This window comes from Odontesthes bonariensis, chromosome 7 (assembly GCF_027942865.1).
Source record: "Odontesthes bonariensis isolate fOdoBon6 chromosome 7, fOdoBon6.hap1, whole genome shotgun sequence".
NCBI lineage: Eukaryota > Metazoa > Chordata > Actinopteri > Atheriniformes > Atherinopsidae > Odontesthes > Odontesthes bonariensis.
In genome coordinates, this window is record NC_134512.1 from 29,011,495 (window position 1) to 29,037,494 (window position 26,000).

Genomic DNA, 26,000 nt, shown 5'->3' on the forward strand with positions numbered 1-26,000 from the left:
AGCACCATGAAAGTCAGGTAGACTTACAGTACCTTCTGTTGGGGGGAATAAATACAACACCTATTACATTTAGTGCGATGAAAATAAAGCAGAACACAATGCATAGAACAAGTGCTGATATAGTTTAATTGCGCTGCTACAACTATTACAATGGAGGTGTAGATGAATTATGTTGGTCCTATAATTGAGGAGAGGGTCACAGTCCTCAAGCCTCAGCAGCAGCAGATTCCATTACATGTGCCTCATTACAATGCTCTTCAGTGGATTACCCTGTAAATGAAGATGAGTCGTCCAATCAAGCAATTCAGTCCTGAGCACTTGGAGTGTGTCACTAAGAGCCGTGTGAAGGACCGTTGCACTGAAAGTGATCACTTTCATTCTGCCGTGAGAGGCCACGCGCTGTTTTTACACAATTTATTTTACAGCCATTTCTTTTTGGTACTGACAGCGCTTTATGTAACGTTGCCAATAAAAGCGAAAGTTTTATCTTCAGTTCATTCTAAAACCAAGACCACATGTCTCTGTGGGGCTCAGGCACTGCAGGTTATAGCTCCAAGTACACTCAGGCAAGTACTACAGAGGGCTTCCTGGTCAGTTTTGACAGTATCCTGGCTAATTTTCTTGCTGTGGTGGACATTTCTTTTCATGTCTGGGGTGAAATCTGAGTGGGCCCAGTGGGTTTCCCCACTTGGTTGACGTGGTGAACATGTCGGTTGTAGGTAAGTCAGACAAAGGACACCACTGTCTAGGCCTCATGTCACATGCCGGGTAAAATAACAAGCACTCGCTGACTTGTGTGTGTAAGAGAAATCACAAGTGTGTGCGCTGAGATTTACTGCGGGACTTGTTTTTATTCTTTGCATGTGTGTTGAGAGGAATTTAAATGGTGCTGTATGCTTGCGTGCATGTTTCTCTCATTTGTAGTTTTCCAGTGATGTCTCATGTTGCTTGTGTTCCCAGTTAGTGTCACGCAAACACTGCACCTGTAAAAGATTATCTTGCTGTTTGTCTCATTGCAGCTTAGAAGCATCTGAATCAGGCAAAGTTTACCTATTAATCCAGTAAAAGAAACAGCTTTACTAAACTTGAGAAGATAAATTACATGGCAGAGGTGACCTCAAAATTTTGCCACAGACTGAACTTTGAGATTGTGTTCAAGAAGCCTTTAGCCTAACATTGGCCATTTGTATGTTGTAAGGCTAACTCCATTTTTCCAAACCGAAACAGAATTTGGGGAATCTATTTCAGTCCCCAGTCGCCTCTTTCAGACATGCGTTATAGTACCTGGTCTTGAGTTTGTATAAATCAACTGATTTACGCCTTTCTCTTCATCTTTATTGTGCTATATGTTGTTAAACTCGAACAACACTCAAGCACAATTTATGGTCGGTGACGCAACGCAAGACGCAACGCAAGCCCCCCCTTGCATGCTTGCGTGTGTCACCTCAATTTTCAAAACTTCACGCAAGACGCGAGCGCAAGCCACTATCTACATCACATCCGGCGGCGTGTTCATCTTCCGGTTTCATCCCCTAATAAAAGACTGCTGTTTTGAAACGCCGAGGTAGAAAGCGAAGAAGAAGAAGAAGCATGAATCCACTCGAAGAGAGACTTGCCGAAGAGGTCCTGGCGGTGAATTTCCTTTCATCGTAGTAGGCTTGTCATTGAAAAAACTCGTTGCTCCACCTACTGTCCTGGCGGTGAATCGCCACGCAGCACACGCAACCGCCGACAAAGCAAAATGAAGCATAAACGTCTCGAGCCATTAAAGGGATAGTTGGCCTCTTGACATGAAGCTGTATGACATCCCATATTAGCAACATCATTTATGAACATTGACTTACCCCCTGCTGCGTCCTGTGAGCGGAGTCCCAGCTGAGTTTTGGAGTTGACGAAGGTAGTCCGGCTAGTTGGCCAACTAGCCGGACTACCATATGGGATGTCATACAGCTTCATGTCAAGAGGCGAACTATCCCTTTAACGCAAGCGCAAGATGCAAGCGCAAGGGCAGTTAAAAGAAGTATAACTCAGGCTTCAGAGATCGTCGTCCTTTTGTCACAGTTTTAAGCAAATCCAGATCCCCATCAAAATTTAATGGGTCCTTCCTTTTTCCATCCCTCAAAACATGTTGAGACAAACATCATACAGAAAATGTATCTCAGAATACCGAAGACAACAAAACTAAGACATAACACACCAAGCAGAAAAACTAAAGCTCTTTTCCGTACCAATGAAATCCACATATATGCAGGATAAGACTTCATTGTCCACCTACTTCGCTCTCAGTACTCTCCGTAACTGCTGTGTCACTGAGTTGAAACTTTATTTCAAGTCTGTCCGTTAATATGCTGTGGTAAAGCAGAATATTTCTGGGTAAAACCACCAAATGAATACAAAAACTGATTTGCAGACAACAAAATACCACACTGCTGCGGCTAAGCTTTGTGTTGTGCCAAAAGAAATGAATATCTGCTCTGAGACAAGAAAGAATTCAAACAATAAGTGACACAGAAGAAACAAGCAAAACCACTCACCATTTTGAGAGACCACCAGCAGCTTGGATCATTCTGATGGAGTAAGTGAGGCAGTGTACTCCTACTTTAATATCCTTTATGTTTCAGAGTGCCTCATTCTATTGCAGCTTCCTCATATTTTGGCTTCTCTTCAAAACTCCTTGCGATTAAAATACTACTTCTCCTGCTGCTATCCTAACTCACAAAATGAGGCGAGCTCCTGCTCAAGAAGTTCCTCCTTGCTGCTACTGTCGACGACTTGTGCTTTGGCAACTCGACAGTGTTGTCTTCCTATTACTAATCTGGAGACTGGGTTCACAGGGGAAGACAGTGGTCAAAATCTCACCACAGAGCTGTCATGTGGGGACACAAACAGAGCAGGATGGGAACTGTATGAGCATTTGGGTGGGAACAAGCTGGAGGGCGGCTGTGCCGAGCCATGTACCCAACATTCCCATCCCACACAAGCAGTGGGTAAGCTCAAAGTGGGCCCTTGTACTTAGACAGAGAGACTTACACATGGCAGTATATAATGCCTGACGTGAACTCATTGAACACTTGTTTGAGTTAGTTAAAGCGATACAATGTAACTTCTCAAAAAGCCCACTATGGAGCTCCCCCTACAGGCTTCGAGGTAATGTACAGTTACACTGTCGTAAATACAACACCCTTTCACTTTCACGTTTCACATTTGTTGACAAACCGGCGAGGAGTCAGAAGGTGCAAGCTATGTCGACCGAGAAGGTAAGAGTAATCAAATGTACCTGGGAGGTGTGCCAGAAAGCAAGTCGAAGTACTTCCGCTCAGCTCCCGAGCCGGTCCAGCAAAGTTACATAGCGCAGTTTTTCCAACTCGGACCCCCGAAGGGCATCGGAGACAGGCCAATCGTAATATTAAAACTCATTCTAGCCGCACAATTTTTTTCAAGCTGTTATTTTAAGGTAGAAATGTTACATAGTATTGCTTTAAAGCTGAAGCTATCTTTACAAACCTATCCGCCTTCTCTGAAGCTATTTAATGCTTAGTATATAACAGGGGAGCTTCATTCATTTGCTTTCATATATTAAAAATCCTTTTTTATTTGAATTGTTTCATTCATATATTCATAGTAGGATAAAAAATATTGTGCAAATGGAGAACAAATTTAGTTTGTGATTAAGTTGAACAAACAAACTTAAAATAAAGGAGTTGCCTTGGCAAGAAGTCCACAAACATAAGAAACAGGAAACGAAACAACAGAACAGAGGTAACTGCTATCAGGGATGAGTTCATAGTGCAGATGCTAAATATTTCTGTTATCACATTCCAGCCCCCAACATTGTTAAATTATGAAACTTATATTCTCATGGCAAGTATATTGTGGCTGCAGAAGATTTAGTTGTATGTGAAGCAAGAGACTTAGTCCAGTATAAATGTGTCAGGTAGGTGGAGGGTTGGTAGGACACGGATGCAGACTTAAAAAGGTGTTAAGCAAAAACTGAGATTTATTCACAAAACAATACGTGGTTAACAAAAACATGACTATGGAAAAACAAAAGAAAAGACTCAGCATGGCATGGAATAAATACTTAAAGGATAAGACCGGTTTTTTGACATTGGGCCCTTGATTTCACATTATAGCATGATGTTCTACTCACCCCTGCTTGTTGTTTGTCATTTGGAGCTGTTCCGAAGATATTCGCGAGGCGTCTGGCTGCTCTCTTGAGATATTCGGCCATGAAACGGTTTCCTATGGGCAAGCTCATACAGGCACAAACTATGCTGTTTATAATTTATTAATTACTCTACACTAGCACTGATAACGTGGAGGTGCGTCGCTTACTTAAAAAAATCCGGGTTATTGTAATTTTGATTTTTTTGTCGTAAAGTGGGTGTTACTGACGTCATCGTCGTGCTACTGCCACAGGCAGCCCACAGACCTGCTGCCTATTTATTCATTCGGCTAAAATTCAAAATTAGTAACCCGGATTTTTTTAAGTAAGCGACGCACCTCCACGTTATCAGTGCTGGTGTAGAGTAATTAATAAATTATAAACAGCATAGTTTGTGCCTGTATGAGCTTGCCCATAGGAAACCGTTTCATGGCCGAATATCTCAAGAGAGCAGCCGGACGCCTCGCGAATATCTTCGGAACAGCTCCAAATGACCAACAACAAGCAGGGGTGAGTAGAACATCATGTTATAATGTGAAATCAAGGGCCCAATGTCAAAAAACCGGTCTTATCCTTTAACTTGAACAAGACGTCGCGTGGCATGAGGGGGTGAAAATCAGGAGTCGTGGTAGGTAGGTGTGTAGGTAAGGATATCACAAACTGAAAGGGGAGACTGGAAACTAAATAGGGAACTGGGAGTGATTAGTGAATGAGTGCAGCTGATGGGGAAAAACACAGGTGAAGTGAGTGAAGCTAACGAACTGAGTGAGTGACAAAAAACAATGGAAATACCTAACTAAACGTGAACTCAAAAACCAAGACGTGAAACAACCTAGAACACAAAACTAAATGCAGGACATGAACTGAAAACCAAAAAATTAACCTAAAACATGATAAAACATAAAACTAAAAACATGGGGAAAGTCCCGTGGGCGTGACAAAATGTATCTCTTTTATTAAAATACCTGTCAATACCTAAAGATAACAATTACTTGGTTTATAAAAATTTCAATAATTTGTACAGATTAGGAACAAATATCAAACAACCAGGAACATTTGAACTCCTCAGGTAAGCTAAAGAAATGTAAGCTAATGCAATGTAAGCTAACATCCTCTGGATTTCACAACAAGTACCAAATAAGCCACTGATATCTCATCCTGAATGGTTCAAAAATATTTGTTTTGAAAACTGTTTTGAGGATTGATGTACAGTATAACAAACGGTACTAGTATTTATTACATAACATATAAGCTGTGGAAACATTTGAAGAACATAGTTTTAATCTCCAGGCACAACAGCCTCCTTGGCCTTTATCTCAGTGATGCTAAATGCAGAGCATTCCACTGATAACACTGGCATGGACAACCTATTTTAAGTGTGGGTTATGTTTAGCTGACACTAACTTAGGCATTAGTCTGGCATGCTAACATAATTAAATCTGTTTAACCTTTAAAATGTTGAGAAATTGCTCAATGTGTAACACAATATGCTACCCCAAATATACTATACTTATAGACTTTTTTGTTGCTAAAGCTTGACTGGCTTGAGGTATTCAACTTTACATATTAATTAGGATGTTTTACATCTCAGAAGGGCATTTGTACTTAGTATGTTTGTTTAAAAAATAGTGAACTTAATCATAGTTTATTGAATTTGTCCATCCCAACAGCTACTTTACAGACATTTCTGTTTACAGGTGCTGTTTTTATTTCCATGCGTTGTATAAATAAAATCAAAAGAAGCACATTTTTTCACCTCTGCTGAGACCAGCCACATCGATCTTTAGTTAATCTTATGTAACATCATGCAGCAACACATTCACATAGCTCCAACACATGAAAGTTGTTCAATGCATTCACAGAACTACCACCCTTTAATAGCATTACTGGGGGGGGCATTTAGAGCCAAGAGGACAGACACACATAGGCTGCCAGGAGTGTTACATGCGCAGCACATCAATTCCTCAACCTTGCAACTTAGAAATCTGGATTTTGTCACCTGTTAAATAGGATGCTTCTTTCTTTGTGTAAGCATTGACTAACTGCTGTGATGACCGAATTATTCTGTGTCAAACTAGTTTGCATGTTTTACTATGAGACTGTGTTGGTTCACCAGTGGCTGCCTGTTATAGACTAAAACAAAGTATAAATTCAAACCTGCTATAGGTCTCTGTGAAGTTTTTCCTTGAGTCATTTCTGACACCCCCCTTAGAAATCACTGACTGCTCCCACGTATCTCCTAAGGACCGTGTTTATAGCCCGTGAAGACCTATGCAACTCACACTCTCAATCCACATCATCGTGGATGGAAGATACATTTGCCGTTCAAGACACACAACGTCATATTCTGCCGCAGCTGCATAGCAGCTGGGAAGCTAATGATAGAGAAACAGTGTCAACTTCTTGACATGTTTCAGGAAGGATGATGGGCTTCAGTAGCGTCACAGGATTGAATGTGAGACACTGTGATGTCAGGGATGACTGTGTAGGAGGACGGAGAGGAAGCATTTCTCCTTTTCCCATATATTTTTAAAACAATAAGTGGCTGTGTTTGGAAAAGAAAGTGAAAAGAGTTGAAAAGGAAGTGGAAATCTTGAGAGAATGACAAGTGGAGATGGATTATGGGCAACGCTGGTAACAAAAGGGGACTGCACAAAAGGCAGTCACTTTTACTGCTCTTGAATGAAAAATCATTTCTTGTGGAAAAGTTTTCTAATCATATTTTTGTTCAGTAAAAGGGATTCAAATGTAATTTGATTACTACATAAGTTGATATCAATTTACTGTCTTGCTTTATTAAACTCAAGCAAAGCAAAAATACAGTTTGTGGTCGAGTATCATTGTCATACTGTGTGACTGCAGTTTTTAGCCCTACAATAAGTCATACTCCAACCCCTATAATTGAATATTTGATATTCTACTGTACCTTCCTTGGGAGACCTAGCTTAAGTGTTTAAGACACTGCCCACAGAAGTGACATGTTTCAGGCCCAAATCCAGCTCGAGGTGCCCCTCTGCACTAATTGTGTTCCTAATGATAGCATGTTGTTAAAATCTTGGACCAAAATACTTCATACAGCACCATGAAGCAACACTAGGTGTATTAGGTTGTATTACGTTCCAGCTATAAGAAGGGACTAAATCTTTTTTTTTTTTTTTAACATAGTTATAGGTCTGTATAAAAGCTTACACAAACAGCCGAAGGTGTAACCTTTATGGAGGGAACAGTCTCCCAAAGCACTACAACAGTTATGCTCTTTATATTCATCAAAAGACGTAGCTGTTGAGAACAATTAGTCTTGCTAAAAGACTAATAGATTAGCCAAAAACAAGTGAAGTTCTTAGGTAAAGAGCTATTCAGTGGTTCCACTGGAAGAAGTTTCTTTCAGGAAAGATGGGGGAATCAGGTGTTATCAAAAGTTTCTAGCACAGGACAGAAAGTCATAGCCATAGTTTTGCTTTGATGTACTGAGAAAGTGGTTTCCTAATGGATCAAGTCTTTCTGACTTAAAAGTCAATTTTGAATTTTCAGGAGGTGGCTGGATATAATTCAGCATCTGTTCCCACCTCTACAGACAAGATGAACTCGACTGACATGTAAAATGCTCCTCTGAATGACAGCAGAGTCCCAGTTTTACTCCATTGTACCTCTGTTACATATATTGTTCCTATCTGCTCAGGATGCTCTGCAGATCTAAAATAAACTTTTTTCAAACAGCAATGAGTCAGAAGAGAACTGTAAAAGTCTTTTTTTTATCATTTGTAGGGAAAAACACAATGTTTTCTAAAGTTATCACCAGACACTTATAACACTATTGTAATAGTTAAAGCCCTCCATCTTTGCAGATTAGGTCATTATTTTTGTTTTTCATCTAGCATGTTAATTAAAATTTTGAAGAGTCTGCGTGCATGAATACGTGATATGAAAACTTTAAGTCCTTCCCCATGGAAAAACTCCTGCGTGCACTGAATGAGAAGATTCCCATGTAAGGCCAAAACCAGTGCAGTCTCTTTTGGTCTGGGAGCATTCCTTCCTTTGGCATAATAATATGGAAGTTACACACTGAAACACTGTGTTTCTAGGCAACCTCTGTCCTGTATGGAGATGAGATCAGACGGGGTCAAGTTGCACACACATATATACACAGATCTCTGTCCCCATTCATGGTCTAAGATCAGCCACACTGTATAATGTCACAGTAATAAATGTCGACAGATCACTCCAGGCGATTGCTGTTACACTTCAAAACAGCAGTTATTACATCAGCTCCTCAGACAACAATGGAGGCTTTGGCCCCCAAAAAGATGGCATTCAGCTGCATAAATAACTATATTGCTTCACCAAAAGCCTGCAAAACTGATCACACCATCTTCTTGGTACTTTATAGTCAGCTATAAAAGTACCCATAACTCTCATTTTCAAGGAAAAAAAAGATGATAGCAGCACCATACCTCCGGAGAGCTCAAATAGCCCCAACGTTACGCCAAGAGAAATATCCAAATGCATTGTAAGCTTCCCAATTCCATCGACAGTTAGTTGAACAAATAGCAAAGGAAAATCACCCAGGGAAGAGACAGCATCCAGAACTAACAAAAGCTTTTGGAGTAGAGCACAGTAGCTGTGGAAGCAGCTCAAACAGGCCAGGGAGACGGGAACTGGATCCGGACTCAGCCTGGTTCAGTGAGGAGGATCGAGTGGGCACCTGACACCGGAGCAGTGAAGGCCAGCACAACATCAGGATCTGCTAAATAATGAATAAGCGAAGCCCATAAAATGGTGCGCGCGCACGCACACACACCACATGGCTAACAGGGAGTCAGGCCGAAATAATAGAGGTAGGCTTACAGTGTGGTCAGGTAAAAGTAGGGTATATAACAATAATCATTCAAAACAACTTGACACATGTTACTAACAAAGTAGTCTGTCATCATCTTGCAGCACTTCCCTTCTCACACAGGACTTTAAGTCTGTTTCTAGACAGCAAAATTCTGTTTTGGAAAATTTTGTTCCACTTGATTTCAATGCAATGTAAAAAAAAAGAAATACAAAAATAGGGAAACAACATCAAATGTGAGTGGTGATCTGGAAGATCCCATAATGACAATCCTGTGTAGTGTTTAAAATAAGAAGATTGATGGGAGTTGTCATGTTTCTACCCCAACCACACCCAACACAAAGACCCAAGTCTTCTTCGTGGCAAAGAAGAGGGGAAAACACAATCAGAAATGAGCAGCTCTCAGCTGCACAAAGCAAAAGTCGAGTTTTCCTATAAAACATCAGTTGAGTCATGTCTGAGCTGAGGAAACACCAACAGAAAGGAAGGTTATAATTAGGTAACAGGAGTACATCTGCTTGAAAATGCTGAATATGGCAAATAGACACAAAACACCAAAGCAAAATTAAAATCCCCAAAAAAAATGGAGCCTCAGTGTCATAAGACATGTGGTAGGTGTTTCTAAGAACAAGAGCTTGGTCATTTTCTCAAAACTGTGCTAAATGCCTTAGTAAAATATTAACACAGATACAACACAGAACATTAACAATCCTTGTTATAAAAGAAGCTTAACACCACACAGTGGTTTTGCCAATTGTTGCAAATTGTTGAGAGGCATCATTCTCTTATGGATCACAACTACAGGTAGTCACACCTCCTGTCTGCTGCTTGCAACATTGTGCTGACCTCAGCATGCCAAGCACACCACTGTCTGACAGCAGCTCTCATTTAAACGTGCAACTCCAAGAGCACAATCCAAAAAAGTTAAAAGGATTTTAAATGGTTGGGGTTCCCAAATAAGCTATGTGTGTGTGCTTGATGTGTATGAGCACATTATTGATGTGGGGCTGAGCTTTTTGCGATTAAAAAAAAGTATTTCATAGAATATTTTTACACCTAACCATTAGGCTTTCCTAACCTTAAACAAGTCCTTTTAATGTCTAACTTTAATCAAGTACCTTTATTCCTGAACCTTAACCAAGTGCTTCTTAATGCTTAATACAGCTGTATGCAACAGCAGTTGAACAAATCAAGTCAAAGTAAAGACCAGAAGTCAAATTAAAGTGAAGAAAGGTAGTGGAAAAACAGCAGCGTTAACATGAGTTGAATGTGTGAGAGTCTTTTTCCTATCTCCCCAGACTTCCTAACGTGGCCAATGCAACTTCTAATAACACTAGAAAATGCCTCTCACCATTCACCATTGGCATCTTTTACTGCCGCAGAACGGTACATGTGACAGCTGATATGCCAAGAGCAGTTGTGCGTGAATAAGAAATTGCTAAAGGTGTATCTAAAGCACTTAAAACTGATGCGAGACCCTCCTGACAGAAGGACAACATGTGACAAGTTTGAAATGAGAATGTGGTTTATATGTCGCAATATAATTGTGTGTAGGTTAAAAGTAGAGAATAGGTGTAGTCCTATTTCTGGGCAGTCTGCTTCCTGTTACAGGCCTGAAATGAATTCTGCAATTGGAATGAAAAATGATTTGCTTATGTCTTTGGACTGGGTGCAGATGTTTCAGAAAGCCAGAATTTAAAACAAACAGCATTAAAAGAAACAAAAATAAGCACTGGTGTTGAACCCACTCTGGGCATCCATCACCACCAAGCGGAACAGCAAGACTCCCTGGATGGGTGGAGAAATTTCAACTCAGCAGTGAGAAACCATGAAAGTACCCTGAACCCCCAGCTGCTTTAGTGGAGCTACTCAAGCTCAGCATGAGATCTCAATAAAACCATGAGACACAAGAGTAAACTCCATAAAACAGCAATTGAACAACTTGGGTGCACAATGAGCTTACAGAGCCTGTAAAATTCTCCCGGTCCTTCAGAGTAGAGCACTGTAGTAAAGTTATAAATGTCTGAGATGAAAATGTGTCCCAATAATCTCTGTTGTCCTTTTTTTCCAGTCGGCAAAAGAGATTGTAAGGCCCTGATATCGACTAGGGACATAACACTGCAATAAAAATTTTGGCAGCCTTAGCACAATGCTTTGTATTGAATCACATGACCAAAGTTTTAAAGTCAGCGATAAATTCTTGAGAAAATTTCTGTCATCAGCCTCCATGCTGGATTTCAGGCTTGTGGCCAAAACAATCCTCTGAAGCAGATTCCCGACAGCAGCGGGAGCTCCTCAGCCCTGAGCATCATTACCTGATCTCCACCTGTCAATCACACATAAAGTGACCTCAAAGCACTTATGTCACCCAGCTCCTTCAGTTAGATGGAGTGCTCTGGAGAAGGCATTGACGCAGTTACAGCCTTACGGTGCATGTCAGAGAAACCAGGCAATTTCAGAAAGCTGAAGTCAGGCAAGATTCATATCCACAATTTATAGCCAGCCATCTCTCCGTCTGTGTGTCTCCACCCACATTCACCTACAATTTAAATTCATGGCCTTATATCTACTACCCAGGCCATTTTTTAAACATGAATAGATGTTGGATAGTTGGACTCCACATTTGGGCTTTGGGGGGAACTGATATTAGATGCCACATGCAAAATGGTTGAGAAAAAGCAAGGGGGGAGGAAAGGGAGGTGGATAAAACAGCAGCAATTCCTTGCAAGTCAACTCTACAGCTGTTTGAGATTAGGAGGTGGGAGTAAATTAGGTGGGCTGGGTCTGTGTGTGGGTTTAAGGGAGAGGGAAGGGAAGAGTAAGAATCAGGGGTGGTGGGCAGGTCCTGCCCAGATCTGAGGAGAGGAACACGAGAACCACTCCACTCCAGCATGGAATTTTTTACCAATTTTCCACTGACTATTATCCGACCACTGATTTAAAGTCACAGGGCGAATGGGACTCACATGGAGTCAGCGTGATAAGTAAATATCAGTCGCAAAAATCGCAAAGTATGCAAGAAAGCGTTCCATATGTGCCAGCCAAGCACACACGTGGCGCTTCAAAAAGCCATTTCAGTGCTATTTTTTCCACTTTTGGGTATGAAAACTAAACACTGCAGAGAGTTTTCTGGGTAATTAGATCTGGCAAACAGTCTGCCATGTCTCATTTAAGATACAGCGTAGTCTAAGAGAAAATGCTCCCAATGTGATTCTAAACTAAGATGCCTATCATTTAAAAGGTGCAACATTTACTCAGATAAAACTGTTGTAGTCATTTTGGGGCTTTGAGTTTCTGTTTTTTTATTAGTTAAATCAAATTAACGAAACCAAAGAGAAGACACACACATCCAATTCACTAGATTGGGTGCTTGATCAAATGACAGTAGACAAGGTAGTTCTTTGCCTATTATGTGAAGGATTTATTTTATTATTTTATTTGGGTGGTACAGTTATCTTACCCAATATATAGAGTGCACCTCTTCAAATTAGTATTTATGATTAGTTTTGTAGTCTGATTCCTCTTCCAGACTACAAATTGTGAGGAAAGTTTTAATCTGTATGTATGTTTTTCTGTACGTAAAGTAGTAGGATTTGGACTTGAATATAGTCAATTTATTGCTGAGATGTGTAACTAGGTGATGTATAATCTTTATTATGTTCATTATATAAATTTGACACAGTGTTGATACCTGAATTTGTAAAACCTTCAAAGATATAGTTTGTATGTGCATCTATAAGTGGGTATGATGTATCACATGTCATGATGGATTGTAGGTTTTTAGGATGGTGACTCGTTTACACGATAAATAATAGTATAACAAATGAACTGTTCCTCAAAACGTCACAACAGCAAAATAAAATCCTTTATGGGAAACCTTTGGTGTGCGGCTCCGTCTATTCTTTTTCCTTGAATCAAACATGGGCCATGGAAGTAACTTAAACAGAAAGAGGGTCAACAGTTTCCTTACACAGTATGTGAAGAACGTATGAATAGAGCTCAAACAAATAGCAGTTAATTGATTCGTCAGTCCACAAAACAATCCAGTGTCTACATTGTCTTAAAAAAGCAAGACCTTGATCTATTTCATCTTAGTGGTTACAACTTTTGTTTATCTTATATAACTGTAAAATAAAGATTTTAGGGCTCTTGTAGAACAAAGAACACATTTTTTGACACGTTCAGACAGAATATTGGCTGGAGTAAAACATTGTCACTTTACTTTTTATAGAAACCACATGATAATCGCCACATTTCTCTTTAAACACTCCGTCTATGTACATGAATGTGGGCCCTCCATCAGGTGAAATCCCAGCCACAAAGCAGTAGTCTGAAGATTGAAGGCACGTCCAATTACAGAAATGATTTGCTTCTGACAGCACAGTGACAGTGATCACAAGTTTTCAGTTCCAAATACAGCAGAACACGTTGTTTCTGACGGTGAAAGGAGATTTCACCAGCAAACCAGCCCATACAAACATAAGGGGTGGTTATGGAATAAGGACTTTGAAAAGACCAGACCCAAACCTTACAGTTCACTAATTTTACTTCAAACACCACAGTCCCAGTCCACATTGAATCTGTCATTTACTATTATTTATTTTCATTTACTTCTAGGTTAGTTTTAGGCACCAAAACTTGGTTAGGTTTTGGATGCTATGCTAACATGGTGCAAAATGGGTTAGGGTTACCCTAAATGGCTCATGGGACAACGCTATGTCAGAAGGTGCTAAATGTACTGTATCTGCAGTTTGTGAAAGGATTTTAAGATGTGACTTTTTTACTCTGGCAATTACTCTGGCTCACTTCTCAAGAAAATGAAATGATAATAAATGTCATCATTACTTGAAGACCAAGTTACAACATAATATGTATGATCTGTTGACATAAGAATCATCTTTGCAAACAAAAAAGATGGTCTCATATGTTTAAATCAATATATTTTCCCTAAAATAATTGGTCTACACAACAGATTTAGATGTCATTCTGGCTTCTTTTTTTTCAGAATATAAAATTAAAAACATGGATCAATTGATTTCACATCCTCAGTCACCTCTCCAGAAAGCTTGTCACTGCTGTGAAGGTATTTGAGCCAGAAGCTGACAGTAAAAGAGATAGTGGGGGTTATCTAAATAGAAAACAATATCACCGGAGATAATAAGAGAGAAACTAGAAGTAATAACTTGTTGAGACTCCCTGAGTTGCTCTCAAGAGACGTTTTCACAAGGAGGAGGAAGGGGTGACCTTTCTATCTCCTGGGAATCTCACAGCAAACAGAAGCACGCAAGTACCGAAGCCTCCATTTCCTCCCATGATCTCTCCAATGAACCATATCAAAGGCCATGGTACAAATACAGTAGACGCCAATTGCACTGGAGACAGATAAACAGACTGAAACTCAGTAAGCCATGACCTCCGTCCAATTAGTTGACGCAGATGTTAAGAAAAGAACAGAGCGAAAAAAAAGAGGTCAGCATAACAAAAGTTTGACGCTGACGCTCCGATTCAACCAGTCTGATATTGATTTATCTCCCAGGCTTAGGCTCCAGAGTGGCTGCCATATTGGGCCAACCTACACAAAAATTTATACCTGCACTCTTCTTATTGAGTCCCTACTTTGAAGAGTCTTCATTGCGTCACGAATGCCGTCACAACATTGTGTCAATAGTCACCGGTATCCACAATATCATGGCGTCAAACACGTGCAGCATCCATATTCAGTGATGTAAGACAGAAGGATTTTCTTATGGACATCAAATGTGGTGCTTCGTGCTGTGGTCCAACAATTTTTCAAACATGCGTCAACAGTGCACAATGGTTGGGTTGAAATGTTACCTCTAAAGATGAACACAATTTATGATATACCAAGATGTTTAAATCAACAACAGGGAGTTTTCAGATATAACTACTTTTTTTTAAAACAATTTTCTTTGATCACAGCTGTTTCTCACTGTAGAAAACTGCCACTTTGATTAATGTCTGAGACTGGCCCCGTGCTGTTGGAAATGCTGTTTGCCCTCTATCAGAGTCAAAGGTCAACACTTCAAAGGTAGGCGCCAGAGGCATGGATGTTGTTGTGGCCATGCTCGCAGAACCTAAAGATGCTGACCAGCATCATAGACACAGAACATTTTACTGTGTATAAAAGTTATGAGAAGCTTACACTATAGGCTTAACATTCACTAGATCTCAATCTACACTACTACAACACATCTACCTATGGGCAGTGGTGTAGAGGCATCCAGAAAAGAAGGTATACTTACATCATCTTGTCCAGTTATTTTTTTGATAAAACACTGTGTTATAAACAGTGACATATAAGAATGATGTCCCAGCATTACATAGAGATGTTGGATCCAGACTTGCAGAGTCAATGCCAAGATGCACTGAAGCTGTTTCTTGTGGTGTGTGGTAGCTCACAATTTGGGCTGTAACCATATGTAAACTGTAACTATGTAGATTTGTGTAACTATCTAGTTGTTTTGGGTATGCATGGTGGCTAGCACCGTCACCTGACAGTAAAAGGGTTCCTGGCTCGAATCCCTGCTGGAGCCTTTCTTTGTGGAGTTTGCATGTTCTCCCTGTGTGTCTGTGGGTTCTCCCCGGGCATGCTGGCTTTCTCCCACTATCCAGAAACATGCATCTCAGGTTCATTGGTGACTCTTAATTGTCCCTAGGAGTGAGTGTGAGTGTGCGTGATTCTTTGTCTTATCTATCTCTGTGTGGCACTGTGATGGACTGGCGAACCCTTAGGATGTACCCTGCCTCTCGCTTAATGGCAGCTGGGCTAGTGTCCGCAACCCTGAATTGGATTAAGCAGGTATGGAAAATGGACGGATGTATAGATAATTGTTTTGTCGGTGACACATTACACAAAGTTATCAAATGAGTTGCTTTTAAAAGTAACATTATACAATATTACTATCTAACCATGTGTTCTGTAACATGTAGACCTATGTGCGTTAATTCTAACCTAACTATGGCTATATTCAGACTGCAGGCCTTGATGCTCAATTCCGATTTTTTTGTGAAATCGGATTTTTTTGTGAGGTCATTCACATTGCAATTAAATGCGATCTGTATGTGGGCTGCTGTGTGAACGGCTTACCGCCCCATACTATCCCGCATGCGCAGAAGAGCGTACGATGACGTTGTGTGTTTGCGGAAGTAAACATGGATGGTAAGAGTAGGAATGTACATTAAGCACATTACATGAAGCACATTAATCACGCCATAATTTTAAAGAGGATATTAAAAAGAAAAAGAGCTAGGCTTTTGGCCCTGGCCTTTTGTGGGGCAGTGGCATCGTCTATCCAAAGACACGTTTGGGTGCGTCGTCGTAGCCAGGAGTGGTGAGACTGTGATGTGAGCAGCTTTTCAGACGCGGACTTCATTCAAAATTTTCGGATGACAAGGAGGTCTTTCATTTATCTCTGTGAGCGCCTTTCTTGATAACTCTATGTCGGATAAATGCGCCCTGGGCGTTCAGACTGCAGTCGCATGGCAAAAGATCAGATACGTATCGGAATTAGGACCACATATCCAAGTGGCCTGGATCGGATTTGAAAAAATCCGATCTGTGCTGTTCAGACTGTCATGAAAAGATCAGATACAGGTCGCATAGGGCCAAAAAAATTGGATTTGGGTCACTTCAGTGTGCTGTCTGAACGTAGCCTATATACTTTTTAATGCTTATCCCTTACGATCTACAAGTGACAAAAGAAGTAGATAAATCCAATAACAGGACTGGTGTTGAAACAATGATCTTTTGAACAACGGGACCACTTGTTCTCAAAGGTCTGTGCTTTAGGACCTCCCACCATCCCCTCCCACTTTTCTCTTTTAAGAGTTTGTGGGCAAGTAAATACTATTAACACAACAAAAATGCGCTGCATTGATCATGAATGGAGATGTAGGATACTGACATGCATACAAATAGATCGAAACTTAACCGGGTTGAACAAAACAGAAGAGGCATTTTATACCTTCACAGAAGCATCCATCTGCATCATTCTCTGCCCCCACAGATTTTTTCATCACAGATGAACAGATGTGCAGTCCTAAAAGTTAACAATGCATAGGCTCCAGGAATTACACTTCACATGATCGAATGCTGACTAGTTGCAAGGTAGCTCAAGCTGGCAGAGGACCCAACAAACAATTTCATAGCAAATAGGATGAAGTGCCAAAAACCATGAACAGCAAAGAAGCAAAGGTGAAAAGCACAAACAATATAGCTGCACTGAACAATTTCCACTATTGAACACTTTTATTGCACTCTATCACAAAGCAGATCTTTGTCCACTTACAGTTCTGTCTTTTCCACATCAGAAGAAAACTAAAGAAACAACAACAGTGCTAACACAACTAAGAGCGGCCCAGAGCTTGTTCCACAAATTTATGACTGCCTCTAAGTGGCAATAAAATTCTATAACATGTAGACCTGCGAGGTCTATACTCAGTCCCTAAGGCAGGTAGAGGGCAGGACACTGAAACGCCAACCCTGGGATTACTTGGCAACCTACTCTTACACCTAAACCATAGCCAGTGAGATTTACTGATTAGCAGGGGCATTATGCTCAAAAAACAGATAACATCTGAACCTTTAGAAATAAAGAAACTACTTAATAACCTAAAGTAAAGAACATTGTTGCTATGTTACTTAGACAAGAATGGACACCTATGTTCTGCTTATTACTATGGGCTATGGAGTATTGTTACTATACTATGGAAAAAGTAGATTTTATCCATCACCTGGGTACAATAGCTCAAAAGGGTGGATAACATTTTGTTCATTCCCCTCATCCACTCTACCTGCAGAGCCAGACACCACATCTCTTTTTTTTTTACATCCCTAAGTTTCACTTTTGAAATTACATAGCTGTCTTTGAAATAACCCTCTTGCTATTGAACTGTGAACTATATGGCTGTATAATGGCATTTTGTATGTAATTTTCAGTATAATGTTCGATAATTAAACAAAGACCTGTAAGGCTCTTTCCCAAAAGAGCAATCAACAAGAATTTGGATAGAAAAAAAAGGTTCTGTGGAAACACCAGACTTGTGGGAGGACAATCAAAATAACCAGGTCCTGAGTCAAGCAAGACTACACAGTTGCAGACAGCAGGGTAGGGAAATATAGCAACAAATAATACCCACAGAAAGATGTTACTTTGTCTAGAAGATAGAGGCCGAGACTTAGCCAGGTCCATCCAGGTGTAGGAAACCAAAAACCTGTTACTAATGGAGCAAATGCATTGTCGGCATTTGATAGTTTTTGATGAATAAAACAACTTATGGTGTTCAGCATATAAGGAAGCTCAGCATGGACAGGGCACTGTAAGTAAAAAAAATACTTTGGCACTGACGTCTCAAAAACCAAACTTGTGGGGATTCAAACTCCGCTTTTTGTTTCCAACTTTAGCTGCGGTCACAAAGTTCAGTCACACCCTCTGTGACAGTCAATGCTCATCCTCGCCAAGGCACTGTCTTAATGTCACAGGACAATGAGTGCGTGGGTGAGACTGTGGAGAGACAAGAGTTTTACAGCGGAAACCCTGATGTTCCCCACCCCGTGGAGAGAAAACCTAATTAAACAGCATGACAGCATAGTAAGAGCCACACCTGCATGTGTGGTTTACGTTAACCACGGCACACCCTCTTCAGCTGTTCATCAGGCAGGCCAAGGGAGAATGCATGCTAGAAAGTCACCGAATTTATCCCCAGCCAGCCATGTATTATTAGACAGAACTGCTTAACAGATGTTTATGGGAAGCATTTGTTGTAGCCTGTCATCTTACGATGCTAAATGAACTGTTAAAACCAGTTTCATCTTGCACTACCATCCTATAATAAGTAGGCTTAGGCTTTCATTTGCTGTTTGGGATAAAACACTGAAGCTGCTATGACACGTTAACAGACATAGCTCCCAGGCACTTCAAGGGGAATTTCGGATCAAAATGGTATGATTATTAAACTTGTGTGCAGTAATGAAAGTTTCACTAATATGTGTAGGATGCTTTACAGACTCAAAGCTGTTAGCAAAGCACTTAGCTACTTTTTGAACTGGTGCCTGTACCTTGGTAGGCCCTCCTCAAATAGCTTCATAGTTTGCTAATAACCAATGATGTTAGCATTTTTGTTAAATAGGACTAGCATACTTACAAGCTAGCAATGGGCATACAGATGCTACTAGTAGGTGTAAGTTACAATATCATTTTAGTAAAACAACATACTTTTCTTTAAATGTAGTAAATATATAGAACTGTTTGTGGGGGGTGTCTCATGCTTTAAACATGCCTTTGCAACTTCTCAATATTGGGGCTTCGCAAAACCACAGTTATATGTTATAGAATTTTTGTTGCCACTTGGGAGCAATCTCAAAAAATATGTGGAAGAGTCTTAGTTATGTGCTTTTCTTGGTGGTGTTGTGGTTGGTATTTTAGCTTTGCTCTTCCTTGGCATAGACAGAAGTCAAAGTGGCAAATATCTGCTTTGTGATTGAGTGTTAAAGAAATTAAGATTGCCCAGTGGAGCTGTTGTCTGTTCTTTTTAACCTTTGGTTCATCAGTCGATATTGAAACCTACATGTTGAGTCATTTACGAGAGCTGTGCACTGTTGTGGGAGAACTTCACGGAATTCCCTCTGTTTTGATTAGATTTTCAAAATCCTTCACTCTATGTGGGCTGAGAGTGATACAGACAGACAGAGGCCTTTTGGTTTTGCTGGCACATAAACCAAAGAGTTGGAAAAAGTCATATTTTTTCAGATGGTAGCAATAGTGGGAAAGTGGGAAATCATGTCAGAAAATCACTACAAAGTTACTGAATTCATACTGGGTAGCCCTTAAATGAATTTGTCATTATCAGTCCAAGAATTGTTAAGAAATCTCACTTCAAACTTTAATGTCAACATCATAGTGAAGTTAGAGGATGACTAATGGAAAAACGGTATCCATCAGTAAGGGAATTAAGAATCACGTGCAGCACTTTATCTTTTCAATTTAAAAAATGTTTTTTTTAATTAATTAATTCTTTATTCATTTGTCAAAAGCAGTGCAGTGATATTGGTCTCCATCCATCCACTGTCTATAGACACCTTCTCCTATTCAGTGTTGTGTGTGGGGGGGGGGGGGGGGGGGGGGGCTGGAGTCTGCATTAACTGTCATTACATTACATTACATTACGGTCATTTTGCAGACGCTTTTAACCAAAGCGACTTACAATAAGTGCGTTCAACATCGGTAGGCAAAAGAACTTCAGGTCACAAGAAATCATAAGTGCATTTCCTTCCAAAACCAAACAGCTAAGAGCAAAACTAGTGCTAGAGTAAGTACGATAAGTCAGGTACCTAGACAGATGGGAAGACAATTTAGAAAACAAAGACAATTTGGGATTCAATATAAACACAAGAAACTTGTGCTAAAGAAAATAAAAAATTAAAACAAAATAAAGGACCAGACTCATTGAATAATTCCCTACACTCCCTATTATATAGATCAGTGAGCAGTGCTGACCAACATATCATTGGGGTCATCAGGTGGGAACCTCCTTCCATCAGTGTTTTGTCTAGTTGGGCCCACGACACCTCCAGGAGGCTAGACAATGACCACTGGCGTCCCAGAGTCACCCCCCTAATGCCAGCCAACACTGCCCCTAAAGCCTGATTCTTACTCGGCGCAACCTCGCTTTGACCCATTCTTACTAGCTGGTCGCAAATGGCGCAAACGGTCACGTGACCCAAAATTCTGCCACGCCCCCCGTCGCAAGCTAAAAAATCCTCGCGCGTCGCAAGGGTGTGCACACAACTTTTTTTCTGACTTCGCGCGAGCTCAACCGGAAACAGCTGACCAAGAGAAAGGAAACATGAACACTGCAGAGACCGCGGTGACCGAGAGGGTGCGACTCTACAAACATCTGTACGACACGTCTATGAAGTTACACTGGGACAACGTTCGTCTTGTTGCAAAGGACGAACATTCCACCTTCTCTTCTGTTTTTGCCGCAGCCGCTTAGCTCTGAGATACATATACAGTTCTACACCCAGAGTAAATTCATTCCACATCAGATGTGCCAGCCTCTGCTGACGTGACACCACAGGTGGCATTGTGTATGCTTTCTTCGTATGCTTTTCTTTGTCCGGTTCTTCAGCTTTTTTCCTCAACAGTGACGCCCGCTGGTCTGGAGAGAACTGCAAATGTGACGCATACTCAGCGCAAACTGCGCTTATGAGCTGAAGGAACTGTGAAGGGGCTGGCGCTTTTGATGACGTCATTAATGGTTCTCGAGCCAGAACAGTTGCGCGGTTGCGCCGAGTAAGAATCAGGCTTAACACCACAACCACCATAATCTACCTCAGCCTCTCACCAACTGCACAACAGTCACAGCGGGGTGGGGATGCAAACCCTGGTTCGGGTAGGGGAAGAAATAAAAGAGGTAAGAAAAGCAGGAATGGGATTCAAACCCTGGTTCGGGTAGGGGGTAATGAAAATATAGAGGGTGCCAGTGGTGGAGGAAACAATAAGTGCGTAAGGAACTAGGACGGCGCAGGTGCTGTCCTAAGAGGGTGGATCAGGGTAGTGTTTCCTGAAGAGGTGGGTTTTCAGCCTGCGGCGAAAGATGGGCAGCGACTCAGCTGTCCTGATATAGGGCAAGGGGTGCTGTAGACCCTGAGCAGGTTGCCATTCTATCACAGGGCATATAAAGAGACAAAAAAACATAAACACAAATAATTTTGAATTATTTCTCAATCTGACATGCATTTTTTGGAATTGTGGGAGGAAACCAGAGAAAACTCACACAGCCATGGGGAGAACATGCAACCTCTACACAGAAGTGACAAAGTTAAGCACGACATCACCATGCCACACACTATCATCCATGAAACATGAAAAACCAAACAGAGAATCAACAACGGGCTCACATAGCCTATATTGTATAAATATATTCTTATTCAGTGTTGTTGTTTTTCGTATAATTACATAGTGACAAAGTGAGTTGAATAGCCACAGGGATGGCTCCAATCCTGGTGACATAGTGCTGTTGACTCCACTTTTTCCACTCATTCATTGACATACAGGTGTTGCCACTTAGAATCTTTGAAGGTTCATTGATTTAGAGGATATTGTGGACATAGTTTGAATAAGAAAAGCAGTTAAGCAAATGAATGATCACTCACAGTTGAAACAAACATGTGAGGGTCCTGGCCATATGCACTCCCACATGTGGTGGCACACTGTTTGTCCAGAAACTCGGACAAACTCATGAAACCACACCATGACACAATTCTCGTCATATTTAATTGTCTCTCTCAGGAACACACACATTTTCTCCACCACATCGCACAAGCGCACACACAATCCAGTAGTAAAGACACGTGCTAGCTGTGTCCTCGTCATTCCTGCCAGCCTATCAGTATTCTTTGTTGTACTGCACCGTCTTAAGTTCCATCACTCCCACACAAACCAGATCAGTCTATACTCCAAACAATTGTAGCCTCCACGGTGTTCAGCTTCAAGATGACTATGAAATAAAACATGAAATATTTTCCATTTGAGAGACCTGAGCAATGCCCCAGTAGGACCATTCATTCTCATTTAATAGCAGTAAATGGTAAGTGCAGGTTCCCACAGCAGGGATGCTATCAGTCTTACCTGTCATGTATGATATTGTAGCACGTTAGCTTGCATTTTAGATTCGACCATTCACTCAAATATGATTTTAGTGCATTTTAACAAGGCCGAGTAATCCAGCAAAAAGCCACAGTGCTGCAGAGCTGAAGTACTCTTATTCTGAAACACTAAAAAATCTTTCAATTTTGCTATTTTGGTTAAAGGGTCCTTTTTTAGCTCACTTCCACCACAATCATCTAAGATCAGAGTTAACTAGAAGAGGAATGAATAAGGGAAACTGATGTGTTTACAAGTTCTAAATAGTTTACTTATTGTCTATAATAATGTGAGAATATATGTTTCAAACCAATATTGCTTTTCTGGGACCGTCACAGTTCTACAATCAAAAAGCTGTAAAAGTTGGATTTTCCTCACGATCTAATTTTTTTCTTCTTGCCTTTTCTCTATAACCGGAGTACTTTACCCAACTGCAAACTAGTCTTTGGATTTTACTTTTAAATTATTTTAAGATGGCTTAACAAAGCTTTTGGAGATTCACATGCCAGTTCTTAAACTATTTTGGAAATCAATTAAAAAAGTCAAACAAAAAATCCCCATTGATCAGTCTCCAGGGACAGTCAGATAAACCTTTAAAAATCTAACAATCCGAATTATCAACACCAGTGAGATTTTAAGTTCCATCAAAACTTTGCTTGTACTTCAATGCTCTTTTTACATCAGAAAACCAAAGATTGAGAGTTCAATACATCTATCCATTTTGTGTGACTTCAGAGTGAGTGATGACATCAGTCATGTGTCACATGGGTTTCCAAGTGCACCTTGCTCTACAGGGCAGCAGCATCACCAGTTCTGCAACACTTCGTTCTAATGTCTCTCAGCAGCTTCGTCTATCTGTGTCATCTTTTAGGCTCTTGTATTTGATTCACATGTTATTTGCTGCATTTTACTCGGTCATGCTCCCTGAAAAAAAAAGTCTAAAAGTTTTTCCCAGAATAATTTCATCATTCCAAGACACTGAGATTAGACTAAACTTGAGAAACTTACCCATTTTCTTGTTCAGCGACTGAAAAGTAAAGTGTTCCCATAGAGGTTTGAGGTCGTGGTGCTCGTCTTCTGCCCTGCAAACCCTCTGTTCCTCCGCTGACTTTCAGTCACTCTGACTTCTACAGTTTTAGAGCCCAGCTGGTACAACCGCCTCCAAAGCCTGCTGGAGTGAGAGTGCTCAGAGTATAAACGGGACTGGCCTTAAAAGTTTTTCTTAAGGAGAAAAAGTCCACATCCCACTGTCAGTCAAAGAGTGGAGCATAGTTTCAGCTGGGCTGCCATCCAAACAGACATGAAACTATTCTATTTCGGTCTACCATATGAGCAGTGGTGCAGTTCAGAGGAGGGGGGGAAGATTCTGTGGTGGAGCGTGTAATTGCAGAGTGACCAGTTATGGTGAGATGTAATTGCAGACCTCATCAGATGGAGAGAAACTGCCAACAAGACAAGGTGAAGGACTTCTAAATAATACTTTGGAAAAAAAGAAACTAAACAGACCACATAAATAAATGAGGAGCTGGGTTCCAGATGTGGCAGCAAAGAGAGGGAGGGGAGGAGACGAAAGAGAGGGAGGGACAGAAAAGAGAGCCAGATGAAGGAACTGCCATGGCAGCGAAAAGAAATCCCATTTCTGACACGATGAAAGGGTGTTTACCTTCCCAGGAACCGTCGCACAAAATGGAAAGGGGGACTGGGGAAGGTGAGAGGATGTCGGGCCCAGCCTCGTGTTGTTTCTGGACCATTACCATGAGTGCTCCTGGGTGTCTGGTTTCACATCAGCCTTGGAAATGACTACCTTATGGAAAAACTGGGAGCTTTAAAAATGGGGAAGGAAAATAAAAGTAGAAACGGCAGTCGGCTGGTTCCCATTACAGCGAAGATCCAGCTGGTCTGGGCTGCTGCAGCCCATATCGTTTTTTTCTCGAGTGAATAATTATCATGTGATTATGTCATGCATATGGCTTCACATACACCCATGCGTGCATAAGACTGTATGGAGGCAATAAATATTAGCTCTAGCTTCAATCTGAATGTAAACAGCTAATTTCCTCACAAATTTTACCAAATTTCCTGGCAAAAGCAACAGGAGAGCACTTATTTTAGCAGATTGAAAAGCACATTTCTATGTACGAACGTAATGATCAGCTAGACTCGATTACTAAAACATATAGTTTTTGGGAAATGATGCTTGCAGAGAAGTAAGTTTGCATCCAAAGTTTCTGCTTTATACCTCTGTTGACCCTTTCAAGCCTCTCTACTAAATATGGATGTAGCACCGGCAAAATAGCTCATAATTGTGTTGTTTCAGAAAGGTTTCGACATGGGCAAAAAGAGGGTTGCTGTAAGTCAGAGGCTGTGTTTGGATTGTCTGCTCATTCAGTCGCTTCCCACTATATAACATTCACCGCTGTGGGAAAGGGTAAGCCAGCTGCTGATGCATTTCGAGCCTCCCTTGAATGAACCGGTGCTTCATAACTATGTGCCACTGCCATGTGAACAAAGGGGACTTTAGCGAATACAATGATGACAGGCCAAGGTAAAATGGCGCACTGCAAGCAAAAGATCATGGTTTTCCAATCCACACATAAACATCACAGTTCAGAGGCTTTTCCAGTTCAGGTGAAGTCAGTTCAGGTTTTTGGTTTCCTACACCTGGATGGACCTGAAAATATTCAGCCCGCCCGGATGCATTTTTCTCAAAAAATAAGTTGGATTTCAGCACTCAAAACTGCATTTGCTTGTAGAGGACATGTGCAAATACACAGAAAATTCAGATTACTCGTGTTAGTGTGTACAAGCCATTAATGGGCTGCTTTTCAGTCATAATTTCTGATGCGTTTATCCAGTTGATGAAAGAAATAGAACAATTTGTGGATAAGAGCAGCTATACTGGGACTTCAGCTGTATCAGAATGCAGTTACACTTTACTGCTTCGGTCCATTTGATTCTGGTTGAGAGAATACATGCGAGACTGTTGCAAACCCCAACTGCAGTATCTGGGTGTGTAAGTCCAATTTTGTGAAGATAAATTTTGCGAGATTTTGGTCAGTAAAATATGTTTAAAGCCATTTTAAAAGTCCTAGTTTGGCTGAAAGACACTCTGAAATTTGAGATGAAACAAATAAAAAGAATCCAGCCTTAGAATAGACACTGAATGAAAGACTAAGTATGTTGGTATTTGTTATTTAAAAAATCTACTGCACATCGTTTTCATGAAGCAGTCTTTTGTTGAATACCATTTTCCATCCGGCTTTAAAATAACTCCTAATGAGTGCAATGTCTGAACACAAGGAGAATGCCCAGAGCTTCTGATGTGTCCATTACA

The 26,000-nt window shown here is 40.8% G+C and overlaps 1 protein-coding gene across 4 annotated transcripts in view; it reads right to left on the reverse strand.

Annotated features, from left to right (window-relative positions):
* Positions 1–23,971, reverse strand: part of insc (INSC spindle orientation adaptor protein) — a 60,024-nt gene extending 36,053 nt beyond the window's left edge. Inside the window, exon 1 of one of the 4 annotated variants that reach the window (XM_075470467.1) lies at positions 23,675–23,971. The gene's annotated coding sequence lies outside the window, so the exon portion shown is untranslated. Of the gene's footprint in view, positions 1–2,534; positions 2,995–8,616; positions 8,763–23,674 lie in introns of those variants that run through there. The other 3 variants (XM_075470468.1, XM_075470466.1, XM_075470470.1) reach the window with 3 other exon arrangements.
* Positions 23,972–26,000: the final 2,029 nt, after the last annotated feature.